General features: G+C 33.1%; 1 protein-coding gene across 16 annotated transcripts in view; it reads left to right on the top strand.

The window, feature by feature from the left end:
- The window catches only part of LOC129798743 (dorsal-ventral patterning tolloid-like protein 1), a 152,386-nt gene that overhangs the window by 3,221 nt on the left and 126,896 nt on the right, over positions 1 to 22,269 (top strand). The window lies entirely within an intron of this gene.

Raw genomic sequence — 22,269 nt, forward strand, 5'->3', positions numbered from 1 at the left:
TTCCATTGCACCACAATTGAGGTCAGTTTGTTTGGCTAAAATTCACACCCACCGCATACAATTACGCCCGAGGACGCTTGAGTTGTGGGAGAAAGTGTCACCATGCCAGAATCACCCTATAATCGCTAGGAAGTATCAGTGAGAACTTGGGAAGAGCTTTAATGAGCTTTTTGTGCGGTTTGCCGTTTATCTGTCTGTTAGACAAAGTATTACAGAAAACAATTTAAAGATTTGCAGTTTGGACATCTAAAGAATATACCAAAGAATATATATTATATAGCTAGAGAGACAGGTTTAATTTAAACTAATTAAATTGAATTTGATTCTTATTTAATTATAATTCTTGTGACATAGTAGAGGGTGGGGCAGTTTCATGTAGATAAAATTTTCATTAAATACTCATTTGCTAAATGAAAATGAAGTTGTATTTAGCGTCTATTCTTTGCAAAAATTGCAATTGATTTACTAATCTTGTTAAGAAAATCTTGAAAATGTCATGTGTGCAGCAAACTAAGGTTTGGTAAATCTGAAATTATGGACGGACTTCAGTACAAACTTATTGAGATAAAATCATAATCTGAAAGTGCTCTTAAGCAAAAAATTGAAAATCATCAAAATGCCATTAAAATCGTGGAAGTGTGATATGAATCTTAGAAAGTAATACTAGTGTGATATTGCTCCAGCCTCCATCTCTCTCTCAAATGTTTTGTATATCCTAGTTTTTCACACTCTTAGTCTTCTTTTGAACTTCACAACAAATTCAATTTAGTTCAGTTTTTTTGAATACCAAACAGAGTCATATGCGAAACATATTGGAAAGAAAGGCATGTGAATTTTGATTTCATTAACTTTTCTGGACATTAAATGTGTAGCGGAGGGATTACAAATTAAATTTTCTATTTAATTAACGTTTAGTGACCGAATTTAAACAAATGTCACTTCCTTCCTATTTGTATAGGGAAGAGCCTGGATGTTTGAGACGCGGTAACTTTGAGACACGATGAGTTATTTTCTGATTATTTAAATAAATGTGACAAAAGTATTAATCTAGTTATTTTAATAAAGTCTATAAGGGAAACTGGGGCAAAAAGTCACAAATCGAAAATTTCAAAATTCAATATCTTCCAAGATAAATAAGATAGCGGCTTAAAATTTTTACCACAAATAGCTTCCATAAACCTTCTTCGATGTTGTATGTTTTTTAGAATTCGAACAAGGAATTTAGAAAATAAAAAAATATCAAAATTTTTAGCCCTATTTTTGAAATATTTTCCTTGAAGAATATATCAATTATTGCCTACTTATTATTCAAAATTTATGCACTGATGATTATTTCCTAAATGACTTGGATTCTTTGAATACGAAGCCGCTGTCTATTTTAGAATTTTACAAAGATACTTCTCTCAAGAAATCTTTTTATTAAAAACGACCACTTGGGGTAAAAAGTAACAAAAGGTATGGAGGAAAAAGTAAGAAAAACCAAAACAATTTATGATGTCTCATGGCAAAAAAAACGTCAATGCCATGTGTGCCGCTTGTTGTTTGCATTGGTCAAACGATTTGCAGTCTTTTGTGTGTTTTTTGTAAAATAGCTTGAAATGCGCTTTTTTCGCTCAAATAGAGAAAACGGTGTTTTACAAAGGTGTAGAAGAATAAATTTCCTATGATAATATGTAATCTAAGTATTTTACTTCAATTTACGGAATATCGTAATAAAGCGAACCAAATTGTGATAGTGTCTTATGCTTGGTACTATTTGCCACAGCATTTTTGAGAATGATCACAAAATTACCTTTTAGAAAACGGCTCGATAAATATATTTCCTTACAAAATTGAAGAAAATGACTTTCACAGAGTTGTAGAGCGGTAAATTTCCTATAAAACTGTGCTAATTAGAAATTTTGGAGGTGCTCGGTTAGCTTGTAAAAAAATAAAATATCTGTTTTGTGACTTTTTGCCCCAGTCTCCCCTATACTAAGCGCTATACAAAATTTCAAGATAATTTTCTAAGTTTTGGATATAATGCTTTAAAGTCAAAATATAAAAAAGTGTCTCAAACATGCCGGCTCTCCCCTAATATTTGTATTATTATTTTTTGATTTCTACTAACACATTTCCTTTTTACTGTTCGAACTCCACAGAGAGAACAGTATAAATCCCTTGATTTTTAATCTCGCTCCCAAAATTTTCACCGTCCATTCTTAAAGGGCTACTTTTTCTCAACATATATCCGAGTTTTAGATGATTTATGATCAATGACATCACGCTGTCTGCTTGTCCGCCCATCTCTCTGAATTCTGAATGGTCATTACCATGTCTACATACCAAGCGTTTTGAGATAGAGACTTGTGACCATCGAGGGACCTCCCTGTCGACTAAAGTATTGTTAAAATGCTGTTTATATTCCATCACCCCTCCCATTTTCGTCTAAAATAATTTTAAAGATTAAAAAGATTCTAGAGAGGTCATTTCTCAACCAAATTGGGTCATGTTTGCGCTTGTTGAAAATGCCTTAGAATTTCTGACAAATGTTAATCGGTTTCAATCGGCTCTAAATCGGTTATAAATCTGTAATTAATTTTTATTTGAATATTGGGGATCTCGCTGGCGCAATTGACTCGATCCTCACAGTTGTGAGTTCGAGTCCCGCCCGGTGCAAACAACAAAAGACATTTTCACTGTGATATAACGTAATAAAAATTCATCGCTTCTGCTAAAAAAAACTCTGGGAGTATGGAAGAAACATCCACACTGCGGGGAAGATGTTCTTGGGCGGTCTGCAAACGGACTTAGTAGATTCTTCCAACACGGGATCAACAACAATATAATATAACATGATTACATTTTAATAAATATCCCGATACGATTAATAATAATAATTTGAATATTAATTCTGTTGCTGCAAAGCTATTTACAGCGATTTTGCAGTGATTTATAAATGGGTTCAAATCCATTGTCAACCTGTAAACGATGAAATATTAGGAAAATACTTTTGAAGTATAGTATCTGAGTCACAATTTCGAACATTTCGCAAAATATGGGACATTTTTCTATCCCTTTTTATTGATTTATTGATTAATTTTTGCTTGCGTACTGCTTACTTTAACAATGATTTATATGTATTTACAGTGTGTTTTACTTTGTGTCTTTTGAACCAGTCGGTTCTTTTTATATTTAAGGCTCTTTTTGCAAAAAAAATTCAGTGCACATACTATTCTTAATTTTAAAATGTTTTGAACAATATTTTACTATAGTACTTTTTAGTCTGACTACCCCTCTACTTTCTCTTTTGGTCACTTGTCGGGTCACATTTCAGTTTTGCGACTTTATCCAAAATATAGGCCAAATTGTCCTATAAATCAGTGTGTTATATTTGAAAAGTAACATTTTATTATATTGACAACCCTTTTAGGATTCTTTCTCGAATACATGGAGCAAAATTCAGTGACTTATTGGGGTATATTTTGAGTCAGTCGCAACAACCAGAAATATATCCTCTCATAACAGTCTTTGGCTGACTTCTACATTGATTCACTTTGAAGGATCCATTTTCAAAATCTTCCAATTTACTTTAAATCTCTAAGCCCAAAGCCAAAAATTGAACATTTGTAGACGGATTTTGGCTAATTTATTTGTGCTTCCTGCAAAGAGGGGCTCAGGAAGTCTCAATGGCAGTCTCCAATACTAAATCATCTCCGGAATCCCAAAGTTGCTACCTTTTGATGCTCAATTTATACCCTTGGTACCATCCTCAATTGACGATGATGGGGAAATTCCATTAATTTTCCCCGTGAGAAGTCAATCCTCATTACATATTCTCTGTCTCTTCGTGTTCCTCAGGTGTGTCTGTGGGTGATTACAAATCAAATTTCCTTTTAAAATATTTCAGCCGTCCAATTTCCATGCGAAAGGCGTTGGTGTGATGAAAAGGTGAATGAAAAGTAAATCCTAAACAAGAATGATTTTGGGGAGCCATGAGAGAGATATTTTGAATTGACAAATTTTCTCCACAGGACCAGATGGGGATATTTCGCTGGGGAATTGGGAATCGTTGCGAAAATGGGTTTGAGGGTGTGTATATGTGTGTTTTGTGTATACAAAACGGGGTTGTTGATCGACGAAACCCCATGCTCTGAGGAATTTTGGTATGGGTTAGTTGAATTAACATTTATGGTAGAACATTTAAGTGCGAGATGATTGTTGGGGTTTCTGCTGTTAATGGCAATTTGGCGAAAATTGTTTACAGACACAGAAAATGTTGTTGGGGAAAATTGGCCATGTGGGTGGATGAGTTTCTGGCAACAAAATACTAATTGCACTGCAAATTTGTGATTTATATTCATTTCAATATTTTAAATCATATTTCTGTCCTATATCTATGCATTGTTTCATCTATGTTTGATTCTTATGGGCTTTTCTTCGCTCAACACCCAAAATATATACATTTATCTATACATTATTCAGAACCTTTTTCGCGTCAAGTCTCACCATTTGAATTTCGTTTGCTGTCCCCAATGGATTTTACTCCTTCTTCTGATACAAATTTTATTATTTTGCATATAAAATATTCCATTTTTTTTGCACCCCAAACCCTCGTTTAGGTTTCGTATATGCACACAGTCGCCGTTAAAATAATAGAGTCAGTTTTGAGGTAATATTTTGAATTAGAAAATATTGAATCAACGACTCTGTTTATCTTTGGGGGAAGACCGCAACCGCAACTTAAAATCAGAAATTGTCTACAAATTGTCTATGGATATCTAATACAGGAATTAAGCTAAAATATAATTTAATTTAGTACCTTCATTAATTTTTCAATTATGAAAAATTCTATGTTTCAGTAAAGTCCAAGATTAGTCAATAAGTATACCTTTATATACCAAACCAACATATCGTTCAGTTGTATCAGTAACTGGCCTAAGCGTATTATTTCCTTATGGTCTGCATTCGTAGCAAACGAGTCCACAGTGATACGTTGATTGTTACACATAAAAATACAGACTGAATAAAGATATTTAGTCTAGTTGTTGAGAGGACCAACGTTAGGGGAGACTGGGGTAAAAAGTCACAACTAGAAAATTTCAAAATTCATATCTTCCGAGGTAAAAAAAATAGTGGCTCAATTTTTTTCTATAGATAGCCTCCATAGACCTTCTTCAATGTCGTAAGTTTCTTAGAATTCGAACAAGAATTTAGAAAATAAAAAATATCGAAATTTTTAGCCCTATTTTTGAAATATTTTCCTTGCAGAAGATAACAAATATTATCTACTTATTTTCCAAAATTGATGCACTGATGAATGTTTTCTAAATAATTTGGATTTTTTGAAAACGAATCCGCTATCTTAGAATTTCACAAAAGTTCTTTTCTCCAGAAATCTTTTTATTAAAAATGGCCACTTGGGGTAAAAAGTAACAAAAGGTATAGAGCAAAAAGTAACAAAAAAGCGAAGCAATTTCTGATGTCTCACGGCGAAAAGAAACGTCATTATCATGTCTCGCCGCTTGTTGTTTGCATTGGTCAAACGATTTGCAGTCTTTTGTGTGTTTTTTTCTAAAATAGCTTAAAAAACAGAGAAAACGGTGTTTTACAAAGGTGTAGATCAATAAAATTTTCTATGAAAATATATTCTCTAGGTATTTTTTCAAATTTACGGAAGCCCGTAATAAAGCGAATCAAAATACGATAATACCCAATGTCTGATACTATTTGCCCAGCATTTTTGAGAATAGTCACAAAATTACCTTTTAGAAATTGGTTCGATAAACGTATTTCCTTACAAAATAGAGGAAAATTACTTTCACAAAGTTGTAGAGCGGTCAATGTCCTATAAAACTGTGCTAATTAGAAATTTTTGAAGCGCACGAGTAGCTTGTAAAAAAATAAAATATCCGTTTTGTGACTTTTTGTCCCAGTCTCCCCTTTACAAAATTGTGATAAAAATGATTCCGTAAAAGTTATAACTTCTTGGGCATATTTCATTAGCGTTTCGATCGATTTTAAACTTGTCTAAGACCCCAAAATCTTCCCAACGAACCTAAACTTACTATAAAATCATCAGTTGAGAAATAAGCTCTTCACAACCTTTTTACCATTTTATCTAGAAAAATTATTATTTGGAAAGGTCACAATAAATTTTTACGTATATATACGACTTCTTCAAAATATTAATTTTTAGCGGAAAAAATCAAATTTCCATGCAAATTTCGGTAAAGGAGTGAAATAAAATGATGTTCATTTCACCTAAAATAATATTAGATGTTAATTATATAAATTAGGCCAATTCTTGGAGAGATTTATCTTTTATAGTGTTAAACGCTTTAATCAAACAACTACAATTTTTGTGGTATTTTACCGATTCTACGTTCCGCTCTTCGATAATAATCGGTTCTCTGATTTTCGGATGACAAATGTCAAACACTCAAGGAATTCAAAACAATCTCCATAATGAGTAGTTTTTTTTATATATCATTTGTTCCCAATCATCCGGATATGGAGAGCTTAGTGTGGGGTAGACAGGGGCACCACCGAACATGGGGTAGCACCGAACAGTGATTTTACTTCTAATTGGACTCTGACGTGCATTTCTTCAGTGGCCAAACATCTCTTTATTATCTATGAATTCATATACGTCCTCTTAAGCCTGTTTTCAAATTAAAAAATCACAGTGTTCGGTAGTGACCCAGTTTCTGCTATATTATAAGTCAACGACGATCTTAATATTTAAATTATATATTTTTTATTGCTTTTCTGTCATGAGAAATTCTCTAAGAGAATCTGAGTGATAGTTATTTTAGTGGTCACTGTAAATGGACATGACCGATCTTCTTGCTTCATTGAATCTATGAAGATTTTTACCAAATGCACGTCTTTGTCGCGTAGTCTGGGAATTTTCCGGCTGTTGAAAAATTCATTGTCATTATTATTCAAAAGAAGTGAACTTTTTGGTTTGGTTTCGATTCTGTGTTGAAAGTCGATTTAGCAACACCACACCCTTTAGTATCTACCCAGTGCACCCATCGTCTTTTGGGAGGATGGGTCTGTCTTATCTTGTAGGGAAAGATGCCTTCTATCTAAAAGGGATGAAAAGTGAGTTGAAAAGTCTAGATGTGTGTTGTGATGGGGTATAGAAAGGAGTATGGAAAAAGTGGTATGAGGGAGTATGAGCTTGAAAGTAGTATGCAAAGAGCTTTTCCACATCTTTATCCGCCGAATATCTGTATTTGTGTGTACATTTGTATAACAGCTTATATATGGAGAAAGCATCATTAAATTTGTGTGATGGATGTGCATGAGAAAGTCTGAGTGAGAGAGACAATCTTGGATGGAAAGACACAAGTTATACTTTGATCAAGACAACCCTCGAAATGTAATAAGAAAACATATAACATATATTGAATGTTTGTTTCTCTTTTTCACTTCTATATGACACACTTCTTCTATCTTTTTGGCACACGTGTATGAGTAAAAATTTTTCCCTTTACTTTTTGGATACATCTCTTAAATCCATGTGTCATGTGTAGCTTATCATTTTATATACATCTTTCATGCTTAAGAATTTTTCTCTTTTGCACGGCACGGTGGGTGGGTTGATTTACAAAAACAACATGCCACTTTCTGTTTCTTCAATCAATATTAGATGGATAAGTAAATAAAGAATTACGAGACATTCCGCCCATTCAATCTTCTGGCTCCGATCCGGATGTTGGAGGCTCCTTCACATTTTGACAAGATGATTATAAGGCTTTCATTGCATCATGAACACTCATCTGCGGTGCTAGAGATTCCCAAGACAAATTAACATTGAGAGCCCCAAGTCAGAGACAATTCTCCATTATAGAGATAAAAGAATGCAGCTACAGAAAGATAAACTTCTGTTCTTAAATATTCCTTTGAATTTACAAAAGGGACAGATAATCCTAACCGGGTTATGTAGGTGAGATTCTTAATGTGAGCCTACTCGGAATGCATGCAAATTCGATTTAGAGCTGAAGTTGGGGAACGCCATTCAGTTATCTTGAATCAAATTCGTGAAATTATACAAATTTTGTATTTAAATTTAAACCAAAATATCAAGAATTTGGATGGACTGACAGAAAAGTGAAATATGGGTGAAATGTAGACCAGAATGTTATCTATAATTTTGCAAAAGAACTTCGATTAATCGAATCAGAAGCAGAGACAATCGAGATTGTTTGTTTCTGAACTCGTTTTTGCGAACAGAGCAACCCAAGTGTTCATTTGATGAACTTCAACTTTCTAAAAGAATTGTTGTATCTTGTGAGATTTTCCATTTTCGTTACGTTCCCGTGAACAGGAAGAGATGAAACACCTTTTGGCCAAGTTTGAGCTCTATCGGACGACATGAAATTTTGGTAGGATTATAGTAGGTGAGATTATTAAGAATCTCACCTAATAAGAGTAAAATAAAATAAATTGCAATGAAAAAACTGAAAGTTAGGGCAGCTAACACAAACGTCTTTTAAAAGTTGAGCTCATGAAAGACTTTAAACAAACTATTGACTTTTGAACTATATTAAAAGTTTGCAAAGATGCATAAATTGAAATCTTTTTTATCATAAACTCCAATAATCTGAAAAGTTTCAGGTAGGATCTTTTATATTCTCGAAAAATGCTTTAGTTTGACGATATTTAATTATCGGCTCCTGTCTGACATATGTTTTCTGATGGAATGTAAAAATTTGTCTTAAAATATTCTTTATAAACGCGCCTAAAAGGGTTTGTACCCGTTTAAGTTAAGGCATTGCGTGGGTCAATATAACCAAAAAAAAACAGCTTATTTTTCTTTATTTTTTAACATAATAAAGAGTTTATTCAAGCTCTGAGGCATATAAAAGTACAACATTATGAAATTTTCCAAATTTTCAATTAAAAATTTTGAGAATTCAGCGTCTGGGTCTTGATTTTCGGAGACCTCTTTGGAAAAAATATACTTTTTGGTGGACCAGTTTTCTTGGAATTGATCCATCTGATATTAAAAATCCAAATATTTCCTGTTAGTTGATGAGTTGAACTAGTCCTTGAATGAAGGATTTAAAAAAAATTAAATGTGAATTTTTAAGAGAATTTCAACCAGAAAAATATTATTTTAACGTATTTTACAGCATGTTTCGTCTTGTAGAATTTGTTATGGTCAAATAAACATAAAATTCTAACAGGAAATATTTCGTTATTAGATTTTACATGAACCAATTCCGAGAAATCTTGACAACCGAAAAGTATGTTTCTTGTTTTTTTTCCTTTTCAAAGAAAAAATCTCCAAAAATCAGATCCCAATGACTAAATTTTTAAAATTTTCAAATGAACATTCTTGAAAATAGTTTAAGTATTGTACTTTTATATGCCTAAGAACTTGAATTAAATAAATTAGGGTGAAAGGAACACCTATAGGGGAAACTGGGGCACCACCAAATACGGGGTACCACCAAACACTAATTTTTATTTCTAAACTACTTGGACTATCTCGACCATTCCTTTAGTGGACAAGCATCCCTACAGTGCCTATAAATTCCTATCGCTCTTATCCTCTGATATCCAATATCCGATAAAAAAAATCGCAGTGTTTGGTGGTACCCCGTGTTTGGTGGTGCCCCAGTTTCCTCTAGACATTTTAAGAATTCATCATGTCATACTTATTGACACTTTCAGTACCGATTTAGGATATGAAATTTGAACATCTCTTTATATAAATAAGGTAGATTATAGAAAAACAATCATATTACTTGTATTTTACCAAATACATTAAATAAATTTCATGATTTTGATAGAAGTGTCAATAGGGGTTCCTTGTCTAAGAGGTGTTCCTTCGACCCTACTTATGCTGAAAAAGAAAAAATATGTTTTTTCAGTATTCTTGACCTACGCAACCCCTTGAGAACATTGCTTGTTACTTACTTTAACCGCTTTTCCAATGTTCTTTCATTATATTCTTTGAGGTTTATTATTGAATACGAGAACTTTTCGGCAATTCGATTGTTATCGATTTACGTGTCCCAGCCAGCTATTTTAGTGCGTTCTGATAACGGCCACAGTGTCTGGCTCTTCATTCTTCCGACAATCGGTCCTTATTAGAGTAATGGATCGGTCTGGAGATTCACCTCCCAAAGATCAGTGGCGATTGCTTCTCAACTTGGGTATATCTGAATTGTACAAATAATACGGACTTCAAACCTAAGGCTTAGCCAAGTGGTAAAAAATTTTCTAATTTCTTATCAATTGGAAATGGAAAATTATCACAAGATTAGCTATTTTGGGCAAGTGATCCATTCAATTTTCAAAAACTAATAAAATTGGTTGCTATTCAAGGGGTAACTCATAAGCAATCATATTGGCTCGAGTTCCCAAAAAATATATGCGTTCCCTGGGTTTTCTGAAAAAAAGGGTTCCCAGCCAGATTGGCTCGAGTTCCCCGAAATGAGTTACCCCTCGTTGCTATTATGAATTTCGAGATCATTGGGAACTGGGCTAAACCATGTGTGAAGCCGACGTAACTGTAACAATTTGTAGAAAATCTTTGATTCTTGGTTGAGTTCCACCTAATTACTATTACGATAATATTTGATTTTGACCAGTAAAAAAGGTAAAATTGATCAGAAATTGCCATATCTATGATGTCAAATTTGTTTATATTTTCTTATATTGTCCATTGGCAAGAATATTTCTCTATGCCCTAAAAATTTAATAACGTTTAAACTTTTTGCCATTTGAAAATTGATATTTACCGGTCACTTTGACCAATCTATTCTCCGATTTACTGCGGCCATTTCTTGATAGTGATTACTACGTTCAGAAGAAAAGTAGCGGGGACTGGGGCAGTAGAAAACATTGGATAGCACGAAACACTTATATTTATGTCTATACTACTCGCACTTTTTTGTTGACCATTTCGGCAGTAAACAAGGATCACCATAGTATCTATGAATTCAAATAGGTCTTTTCTTTTGAACAATTACCCGTGTTTTCTGCTGCCCCAGTTTCCTTTATGGCCTCTACACACTAGAGTAATTTATGTCCATATTGAAGCAAATTCCCTCTACTTGTGTAGGTAAAACTCTTCAATATGGACATAATTTTCTCTAGTGTTTAGAGACCATTAAAGTATCCATTGTCAATTTTCTCAAACTTGAAACCTTTTCATTGTTCGGTAGGTATGTTGTAGCTCAGGTCGAGACCTTTCTAACTTATATCGAACTGCCTTTTCACATTAACTCGACTGAACTATGAACAGCCAAGTTTAATCTGATTATATCTTTAATGTTATTTAATCGATTTCCATAAACTTTTCCTTGTATTGATGAAATTTTTTCTCAGTGTTTAAGTGTAAATGAAGTAAAAATGCAGGTCATCAGGTGTTTTCCCTTTTCATCTCTTTTACTTATATATATATATTTTTTTAATTATCTTCTCAGGATAAACTTTGTCAATTTCTAGCCAAAAGAGGCTGTTTTATCAAGTTGGATGGAGTAGTAGACAGACAGTATACAGGCAAAAAAGCTTTCTCAAGAAAAATATAGAGTGGATAATTTTGTGGGTGTGGTTTCCGTGCCTTTTACAGCTCACCGCACTGCAAAACCCAAACTAAACGTTCACCATTAAATATTTAAGAATGTCACTTTTCGCTGGGTAGAATTTTTAATGGTTTGACAGTGGAATGAGTGAAAATGGTTGAAATACGACAGCAATAAATGACAATGATATTAGGAAAAGTTTTTCTCACACTCCATGGTTTTCCAACTTCTTATGAAACGTCGCTTAAGAGCTTGTGTCAGTCCATTGAAATAAAAGTTTCACCCACATTCAATGGAGTGTGTATGGCTACTTTACTGCAACTTTCAGCAATAGCGTCAATTAGGATTTTTTTATGTCTTGCAGTTCATAAACATTCTTTGCTTCGCTTCTACTTTTTCCCATCGTTTCGTTTCCCGATGGCCAAGAAGAGAGTGTCCGTGCCGGAAATTCACTTTTCGATTGGAAATACTATATAGATTGTGTTGGGCGTGGTGAGAAACAAGGGGACATTAACACGAAATGTTTCACATAGTACTATATATATATTTGAGGAGTAAATGGATTTTCTCAGCACGAAGTACTGGAATCACGTTCATTGAAGCTTTTGGAACACTCAAATAAATTTAAGGACACACACGTAACGTTTACTGTTACTTCACATACTCTTGCATTTTATATTGGACGAAATGTAGGGTACAAATTGGTACGAATGCAGCTTGCTAAATAGTTGAAAGCTCTAGTATATAATAATAATGGAGTTCATAGAGGTTTTCACAAGATTAGCCAAGGATATATGGGAATGCAGATAGTACGCATTATATGCAACATGGCAAACAATCTGTTTATTTATTTTGTAATCAACCTCTATAGTTATCCAATTTGCATAATTTATATCACACCTATTACACACATATTAGTTACTAAATATATTAAACTAGTCTTTATAGAATAACTAATTTTAAAGTCACTAAATTACTATGTGGACCAAAAAGCTTTACATGAGTGATACCAGAAAACATTTTTTTTGCAAAATTGGGTTTTATTTCTAAACATACGTTCATCGTAAGTCCACATAGCAAGTCCAATGATTTTCCAACTTTTTTTTTGTTCTGAAAAGTATAGTTCTCCGGAAGCTCTTTAAAGCCTCTATTTCGTTGAATTGTAGGAGTTGATTATCTAAAAGACAACAACACGCCGAACATATCTAACGATTTTTCTCCCAATAATATCCAATAAGATTATTGTTAGGAACCTTTATTCATTTAAAATTTGATACTTGTTTCTAAGTACTGAAAATCTGGATTGTAAATGATTGGTAGACCTGAAGAAGAAGAAGGAAGCAAGCCTCCAAAACGTTGTCGTCGTAAGAAGAGCAATATATGGATAAAAGTTTCACTAGCGTGCAGAAGCCATAAAGGATAGAAAAGTTCAAAGATCAATCTGTGTTTCAATTTGGCTATTATGTATGATCTTGAATACTCTTCCGGACTCAGATGGGTCTCGGTAGTTTTTCATCGTAGACCATTACCTATAAAATGCGCTTAGTCTCATCTGTGGTCGCCACATAAACCAACTTCCAGGGGGGTGATATTAGCTCTGAAAAATGCGACCGGTTTTAGTGTAATTTTTTCCCTGTTTTCGTACACATTTCACGAGATATCTCCAAAGCTACGTAGGTTGCCAATTTAGGGTTTTCGGTTGCCTCTTCGTTATTAAATTGGCTTTTATCTTGTATTAGTATTTTTTACTAGTTCATTCTACAATGACAGAAAACAGCTAATAAACTCAAAAGTTTTTTAGGCTCGCTATATGGGAAACATAGGAAATGTCATGCCCCTGCCAACTTCCATACATTTTTGCCCAATGTCCTTTAGGAGTTCAACTGAAAGATGACTGCCCCGAATTACAAATTTAATAAAGGATTGTTATTACAAATTGTTGCATTAGCACATACCTCCCCTCCCCCATTTGTGTGTATGTCTACTGTCCATTGTAGAGGAGGGATTTTTTTTTAATTAAGGGTTCATCTATAAGATGATTGTCCCATAAGAAAGGATTTGATATCAGCAAGTCTACTTACCATTGACGTGGCCCGTTTTTGAGCAAGAAAAACTTAGTTTTAGACTTCGACACGATTAGTAATAATAATTAGCTCATACTAACTGTGTTACACTTGCACATTAAAATTTTAAAATGATTGACATTAATTGTCGCTGGTGAGAGTAAAAATGTGTAATTTGTGTGTTTGAATCATTTTATATTCAAAATTTGATCTATTTTTTGATAAAAAGGTAGACTTGGCCCGCAAAATTTGATATAAATTGATTTATAGCATTAATGCGAAAAATTAATGCGATTTTCTCTTTAATTTTTTAATGTGAAAAATATTTATGCTTTAGGTAAGTTTAAACTTATTTTTGCAGGCCAAGTCCACTTCTTTATCAATAAATAGAAAAAAACCCAAATATAATATTAAGTGTCTCAAAGACACTAATAACATATTTGGACGCTCACGAAGCGACAATTAATGTGAATCACATTAAAATTTTAATGTGCGAGTGTGATAACGCCGTAACGGTATCAACAACAGTTATTTATTTTAGATAATTTTTGCTTTTGGAGATCGTAAGGATCCTAAAGACCCTAAAAGATCTAACTTATAACTTGTTTTTCAACAAAGATTTACTTGGGCATTTAAGTTAAATCCATATAAAGCCTATTTTGACTTAAAGTAGTATAATTCTAAAGTTCTAAAAGCATCAAGCGTGCAAAATTTATTGAAGTGCCGCAAGAATTTAAATTTTCCATGCAATGCAAAAAGATAGCACATAAATCGTCTGCTTTGCACCCCTTGCTTGGGGTGCTAAGAAAATGTTCTGTGAGTATGAGAAAGTGGGAAAAGTTCCTTTTGCACCAAGATAATATCGTGTTTGTAATGCAGAATTTGGTTGAAATTGTATTTCCATGAGTTTATTTATACAATTGTTCTTGTGTTTATCCCATAATTAACTTTATTAAAGTTATCGTGTGAGACTATTGTAAAAGTTTTGCCTCGGTCTAAACAGTATGGCTTTAGATGGGTAGATTTTAGAAGAGGTAGAAGCATTTTGAGTTGTATGTCAAACACTGTGAGAGTGAAATAGAGCGTCGATGGAAGGAATTTCAATGTAAAACTTTGCAAATGCGCCATTCTCTCTCTACCTATATTATATGATACTATGCTCGATCTCTTCAATGCTTGTGTGTGTTTTTAACAGATGATGTGGCAACCACCCAAATGGGGTGGCAAAGACTCGATGGATTTTCACGTTACATAATTTTACTCTTATGCGAGATACTTTCATCCATTCGAAGCATTTTGGTTATGTGGAGGATGTGGCTATGCTGCAACTTAAAATGGTACACCTAATACTATTTTCGAAGTATAACCATGGTTCGTGCACCTTTTTTGAAAAGGAGTCACATAACAGTTGAATTAATGATTATTTTTCCCATTCTCTGTGGGAAAGTCTCAATCCCTCGTCACTGAAGCTGCCAACACTTTTATCTATTTTATGCTCGGGGAGAAGAGAGTCATCTTTTTTTTTTTGTGTCGGCACAACAATAGGGCGAAGATTGAGGAGGGAATATTTCACCTTTTCACGAGGGTGTTTTATTTCTAGGTCACTGGGTCAATTATTTTGATCAAAAGTTAAAAGGTGTGATTGGATTGAAATACAGCATGTGTAGAGTGAAACTTGAGGGTGATAAATTCAATTACACACATCAAATTCTTGTACATTGATCTACCATCTAAAGAAAATTCCCCCATGTACAACTATATAACAGCATTATTTCCCATTTTGCGCAATTTTCAATCTAAACACCATTACTAAAACACACAAATCTTTTGTAATCTGCTGTATAATAGCATCTTAAGAACTTCATGTCAGGGGGTTTAGTCTTAGTTGTAGTTTCTCAGATTTCTTGATAGCAGTTTAATGATTTTTTTTCAATAACAAAGTTTAAGAAGGTAATCAAGTCTTAGAGAGCATTTCAAAGCATACCAGAAGTACTTTTTCACATTTTTGCCCTTAGATTTTTAAATTGATAAATTAGTATAACAGCAATAATTATAGGAAATGCATCCTAGTTGGAGGGTTTCATAAGATTTTCGTAATAGTATCATTTTTTATGTTACCCGGTTCACAACAAATTTGAAAGGTCAACTTAAATATTCTTCAAAATAGCAGTCAACTTATCTCTCCATAGGCTCCCCATAGGTTTTACTCGTTTTGCTCTTAGTTTAGAATTTCTTTGTCTCTCTTCTGATAAAATGTAGTTTTGTAGTTTAATTTTTGCTAAAAGTGTAATTGATGCACCATTTTTCATAAGTGTGTTTAGCTTGCTTTCTCCCGACCAATCGGTGTCACATTTTTGTTTAATAAAACTCATAGAATTGGGAAGTATTAAAAAAGTCAGTAAATGTAAAAATAACTCCCCACTTTGAATTTCCCTCCTTCTCTGTACAATGTAGATTTATGCTGAGGAAGGCCTGCAGTACACCAGCTTGTGGAACTGAATTTAATCCATGTCCACTGATGCTTCTCGAAGGAACATTAGTGTCCTGTGTTCATATACCAGTGAAATAATTTAAATTTTGCTAAGAATCTCAATCATTTTCCAGCATCCTGATTAGCATGGATGTATGGCCTATACGCAAGCGCAAAGGGTGAAGTCTATGAACAATATCCAAAAAAAATTCACTGTATTTTTGGAAAATCGCGTTAAATTCGCAAATATAAAAAATGTTTACAATTGCCCTAGTTCCCCTAAGGGACTGAAAAGATTATAAAAATTTGTCTTTGAACTCTATCTTCCACTAAAACCAATTAGAGTAAAGTGATATAATTTGGAATTAGTGTTACAAGTTGGACAATTCGCCGGTACAAGTTGGATATGGCTTTTTCTTGATAAATACGGTACAAAATTTGTTTTTAAGCACAAGGAACCAAATTATAAAACTAAAGCAATTAAAATCTACAAATAAAAATGAAGTACTAAACTTATAAAGACAAAAAGCCCTGTCCAAATTATACCATTGTCCAACTTGTACCACTGTTCGGCTTGTACCACTGTACCCTACACTGCACTAAAACCATTTTGCTGCAGTTTCTCTCTACACTGAAAAAATATTTCGTAAAATTCTTCGTAAATGTTTGTAAATTCTCACTGGGAATTTACGAAATGTTTTTTAAATCGAGTAAACCACTATAACGTTCGTAAAAGTTCAAAAATTTTTGACAAACATTGTTCGTAACATGATCACTTGACGAGCATTTTTTTTTTGTTTTTTTTACGAACATTTGTTCGTAAATATTCATAAACGCACAAAAAATTGTTCGTGCATTATTACGAAATAAACAAATATGTACGAACAAGTGTTTGTAAAATAACAAAAAATGCTCATTAAGTAATCATGTTACGAACAGTATTTCTGAAAAAGTGCAAAATCTTTAGTCACTTATAAGGTTTACGAGCATTTCGTAAGGACCTTGAAAGACCAGAGGATTACCCCAGAGATGGCTTAGCGTAATTATATTCGAAATAATGATCAAACTACATTTCCATAATTTTCTACTAAATCGTCTCTTGGCTTAAGTTGTAAGTGTGTCTAAGTCTTCTGTGTTTTCTTTTTCTTTGAACGAATACATCGACGACTCAGAATTAAGTCGAACATCTCGATTTTTACAGCGTTTTATTCGCTTTTTGGATACTTCTTTATACCCTCTACCTTCCCTCTGAATATTATACTTGAAAGATAATTATTTTCAAAGTTACAGAGATTTTAAATCTTAAAAATCCCCTTACTCTGCATGTAAAATCTCAGCTTCAAATTGTCCTGTAAAATTTACCTACTGCGAGTTATACGTCTCTTATTCTGAACGATCGAAATCATCCGACATCATCTAGGTTGGGAAAGCTAAGCGAAGTACATTTGAGCGAAGTACATTTTTACTAGGTCATTTTTACTAGATATTTTTTTTGTCAGTTTTTCGCTAAGTGCATACTTAAAATTCTTTAGTGCACTCCATAGTTAAGTGTGTGTAGTGTGTAGTTTATAGCTATTCTACTCACTCTTTAAGTTTTAATTAAAATCTTGTGGAGTTTCACAAAGATTAGCTCAAATCGATATTTTTCTTTCTTTCTTGTTTTTGTGAATTCAAGAAGAGTTGAGTAATTTTTCTTGCGGTTTTCTTTGATTCTTTTTCCTTTCGTGAGATTTTCCGTTTGGATTTCACGTTTCCTTTTCAAACACATACAGTATATAAATTTTTCTTGCGTTCCATGACAGAATAAAAGAGTGGTTTCTTGGGCATCAGTAAATCTTTGAATGAGTAACCCCGAACCTTTCAGCTTCAGCAGAATACCAGACACACCATAGGCTTAGTCAAGGAGGAACATTTGTGAAACTATAGGCATTCCACCCACAAGTCACCCAATTATATGCGGGACACAAGTGCAATTTTCGGTGTTGGTGAATATGGTGAATATAAAGCTCTAGCTAAATGAATAATTTATTTGACTATAGACACCGTCGACTAGTAAATTGGCAAATTGATTCAATTACCATGAGAGAAGCATTATCCAATTTAGTTCACTGAGGTCGTCTAATATGTGTGCGTGCAGAGAAGGTTATTTAGTGTATCTAGAAGAGACAATTTCGTATAAAAATTGACCAAAGTGCTACAATAATAAATTTATTTGCCACTTGTTTACACATACTGAGATATATTGAAGGAACTGAAAGAAGGACTCATAGTGAAATCTTCATCTTCCAATTCATCCATTTATCTACTTTTAGTTCACACTCCAAAATAAAGATCCAACACGAGAATATCCTTTTTTCCATCTGCTTTTTTCTTAGCTATGATTTTTCATAATCACAGCTCGTGTAATTCGCCAATTATTTCAAATCTAGCTTATATTTTCAAATTTATTGGGGAACGTAAAATAAAATGTGACAAAATAGATACTTTCTCATATGCTCCCAGAAGACTTGAAAAATGACCATAATATTCTTAATGATAATATACTTTCCTGCAAGTTTGAGAAAGGTAATGTTTCTATTATCTTGGAAAAGAATGTACTTTTCGAGATTTTTTTTGGAATTTGTCAAATGTATAGCAACTGTATCATTTACATTTGCTTTGTATTAGTCGCTTGCAACAAATGCAGACACAAAGAAAATTCAGTTGGCACAGCGATCCATTTGACAAGTGTTGCTAACATGGTACATTAAAATTTATCACTGAAATTGTCTGTAGGAAATTTATGATTTTACACGAGTTTAAACGAACGCTATAGTTAAATTAAATCTAGCGATTCATCATTAAAATCGTGCCGATCTGCCGATATTTCTTAATGAACTCGCCGATCTGTCACTTTTTTTTCCAAATTGTGCCGATTCGTTGAGTTCTTAGCAAAATAATGCGGATCTGGCGATTTTTAGTTACAGATCAACACAATTTTGCCGATAGCCACTCATTGTTCACTGTGAGAGCCACTTTTTCACCCGTTATTTACTTTAAATTTATTTCTCTTCAATTTTGTCATATACAATTTTATTATATTGAACTAAAAACATGTTTTCTAAATTAAAATTAATTTTCAGAACGCTGTTTTTGTAATGAAAAGAATTTGCCTTGTTTAAGAAGAGGTTGAAATAGGCGAATTATATGCAAACAATTTGTCACCTAAATCAGCAATTGTCATATAATGTTTATTTTTAATATACGAGAACTGTTAATTGAGGTGACACAATGCACTAAATATTTCATTAAATTTGGATATTTTACTGTTATTCCCTGATGTTATTCTATATCTCAAATGGCACGAGACATAGCTGGATCAGTTGAAGTTGGATCTGTGGATCAGAGGTCTCTGGTTCGAGTGGTGAATCGAGTGAAGTGCTCAAAGAAAATTGTTCAACTCTATGGGTCCAGTAGTAGAGTATTCGCTTTATGGTTCAACTGCTTCAGGTTCAAATCCTTTTTAGGTTTCCAGGATTTTTTCCGGCATAAAAGAGAAGTTTGAATTGCGTTTTGTGAGCTCTATTGCATTTTTTTATTTCACTGTTCATGAGACGGACAACTCTATCCCTGTATAAGAAGAAAACATGTTGTAGGGGACTCTTATTGCAAACGAATATCGAACGATTGTCTAGGAATTCCTTTTGAGGGAAAGCCAAGTCCCTCTACGGAAGGTCGACCTAGCGTGATTTGTTATTTTCTGGTAACCTAATTCCAGGCTCAAATGGTGAAGCATTGTCATTGGCCACAACGATACTTAGTGAAAGTGTCACTGAAGTATCATCTCCATTTAAAAGTAGCTGTCTTGGGTGGACTGCAACTAATTCTCTTAATACCAGAATATCCCGAAACCCACTAATCTGTTATTAGTATTAAATTATTCTTCGGCATCCCTAAGTGTATTGTCTGTAATTTAATTAGTTCTTAACGCATTATAAGTCTAATTGACAAAATTCTAAAGCCCTACCATTGTAGACTCATTGAGTAAGTCTTCTAAAATAACTAACACCTCATTTGATTGTTAACAAATGAGATTCCCAGTGAAAGAATCAGAGCTTTCATAAGCTCAAACAAGCTTATAACTGACATTTTCATCTGCCTTTTTCTTTTCTGTCCTCTAATGTTAGCACGCGTTGTATTTCGCTAGGGACCTTTGGTATACCAAGAAGGACTCAATACAATATAGGTGGCAGAATGGAGAGGCATCTTTTCACTCGACTTTACAGATTCTGATTTGTATTCTGGTTGAATGTGAGAGCGTCTTTATATGCTATGGCAGAAATATTCGCTTGAAAATTGCCAAGAGCGTGCCTGGTGCTAGCTTACCACGAAACTTTGTTCGCAAAATAGATGAAATGGCATTACAGAAAAATTTCTCATACAAAGCCTCTCCATTATTATTGCTTACGACATCATACAAAAGATTCTCACGCACACAGTCATATTCCATATTGATGTGACGGCAATCAAAATTTGTCCATCTCTTTATCTTCTTTCACAATTTTCCCCTTTTCTTCACGTATATTTTCTTCTATATTTATTCCTGTTTTTTCTTCCTGTCTCCATGTTCCGCTTGAGGAAAAGCTTTTGCCCCTGGCGTGAGGTATTTAATTAGGTGCCAGATGTGAAAAGGAGATTGAAAAGAAATCACAGAGCAGAAAAAACGGTAAAAGGGTTGTGGGGTAAAAAAAAACGAAAAGAATTAATTAACACATTTACTGACAAAATACATCAAATTTCCGAGAAGAGGGTTTCACAGAATTTTCTCTATGCGAGTAGTTTCACTTCGACTAAGAAATAGCAATGTTAATGTAGATTTCAAAACTATTTTATCAATTTGCTTATTTTTTATATCACACACAGAAAAATGGAAAATTCTTAAACAGAAACACCCAGGAATTTAATTTCAAATCTCATCTAATGAATGCCAATGCCTTAATTCTAAATCCTTGATCATTTAGTTTTAGTTGCAATTTGCAAATCTGTAAACATTTTTCATTTTCCAGCAAATGCTGAACTTAAATTCCCGATCTCTTAATTTGAAAGAGCTAGGTATTCTAGCCCATTTCTTTCGCTCAGAGCTTCTAAACTTAAACGCCTCGGGGATTCACGTCCAATTTAAGTTCCCAGGATCTTATATATTCTTAAATTTAGAATCAAAATTTTTCTGTGTGCATGTGCTTGAGTGCTTCCTTTAATCCAAATCGTCAAATATACATATTCATATTGTATTTGCTATTCAGCAATGAGGCGCCTGGTTAAATCTCTAAATTTTAATTTGGAAGTGTGATTTTTGACATTTATTAATAAATTTGGTAATAAAAATTTGAAAAATTAATAACTAGAAAATAAAGTAAATGAAATTAATGATGTAATGATGCATTTTTTTAAATCTAATTTCCTTTTTAAATTTTTAAACAGAGAATATACTGTAGACCCGATAATTATTTTTTTCCTATCCTACTCTGTTGGTGATTTGTTCACATTTACATACAAAAATAAATATATCAGAGAAGAAAACAGAAGAATAATAAATTCATTTCCTGACCAGTTTTTTAGACTGCAAAATCTATCAAAGTCCGACAATTTTCACATTCTTTAGGGGAAGAAATATTGGTTTTTTTACTCTATCAATTAGTACGCTCGAAACTCGCTTGAAACTTGAAATAGACTTTTAAATGAAAATAATTTTATTTTCAGAAAAATTCTTAAACTTTAAATTGATTTTTTTAAATGAGAAATTCCTTATTTGGCCCTAAGGAATTCATTGTTTTTATTGTTATTAATCGCATTACCCCCATCCTCCTTATCCTTTAGAAATTACGCCAAAATTAATTGTTTTGCTTATTAATATTAGATATATTAGGTGAGATTCTTAACAATCTGACCTACTATTTAGTTCTATTTATTTAGAAATAGAATTTAATTGAATTTTTTTTATCGAAAAATTAGTTTTTTAATTTATTTATATACAATCATAAAGTGTTATACAGAGATGAAATATGATGAGTATATCGAAATGATTATTTCAAAGAAGTTTTAAGTGGAATTCTATTTAAATACGACAGAACCTACAAAATTTATTAATATTTGCTTATTTTAAGTGCGAACTGTAACTACCTACAATATTCCCAATTTTGTTCACTGTTCCTTTTTTCCTTATACTTTT

Source organism: Phlebotomus papatasi, chromosome 1 (genome assembly GCF_024763615.1).
Source record: "Phlebotomus papatasi isolate M1 chromosome 1, Ppap_2.1, whole genome shotgun sequence".
NCBI classification, from domain to species: Eukaryota; Metazoa; Arthropoda; class Insecta; order Diptera; family Psychodidae; genus Phlebotomus; species Phlebotomus papatasi.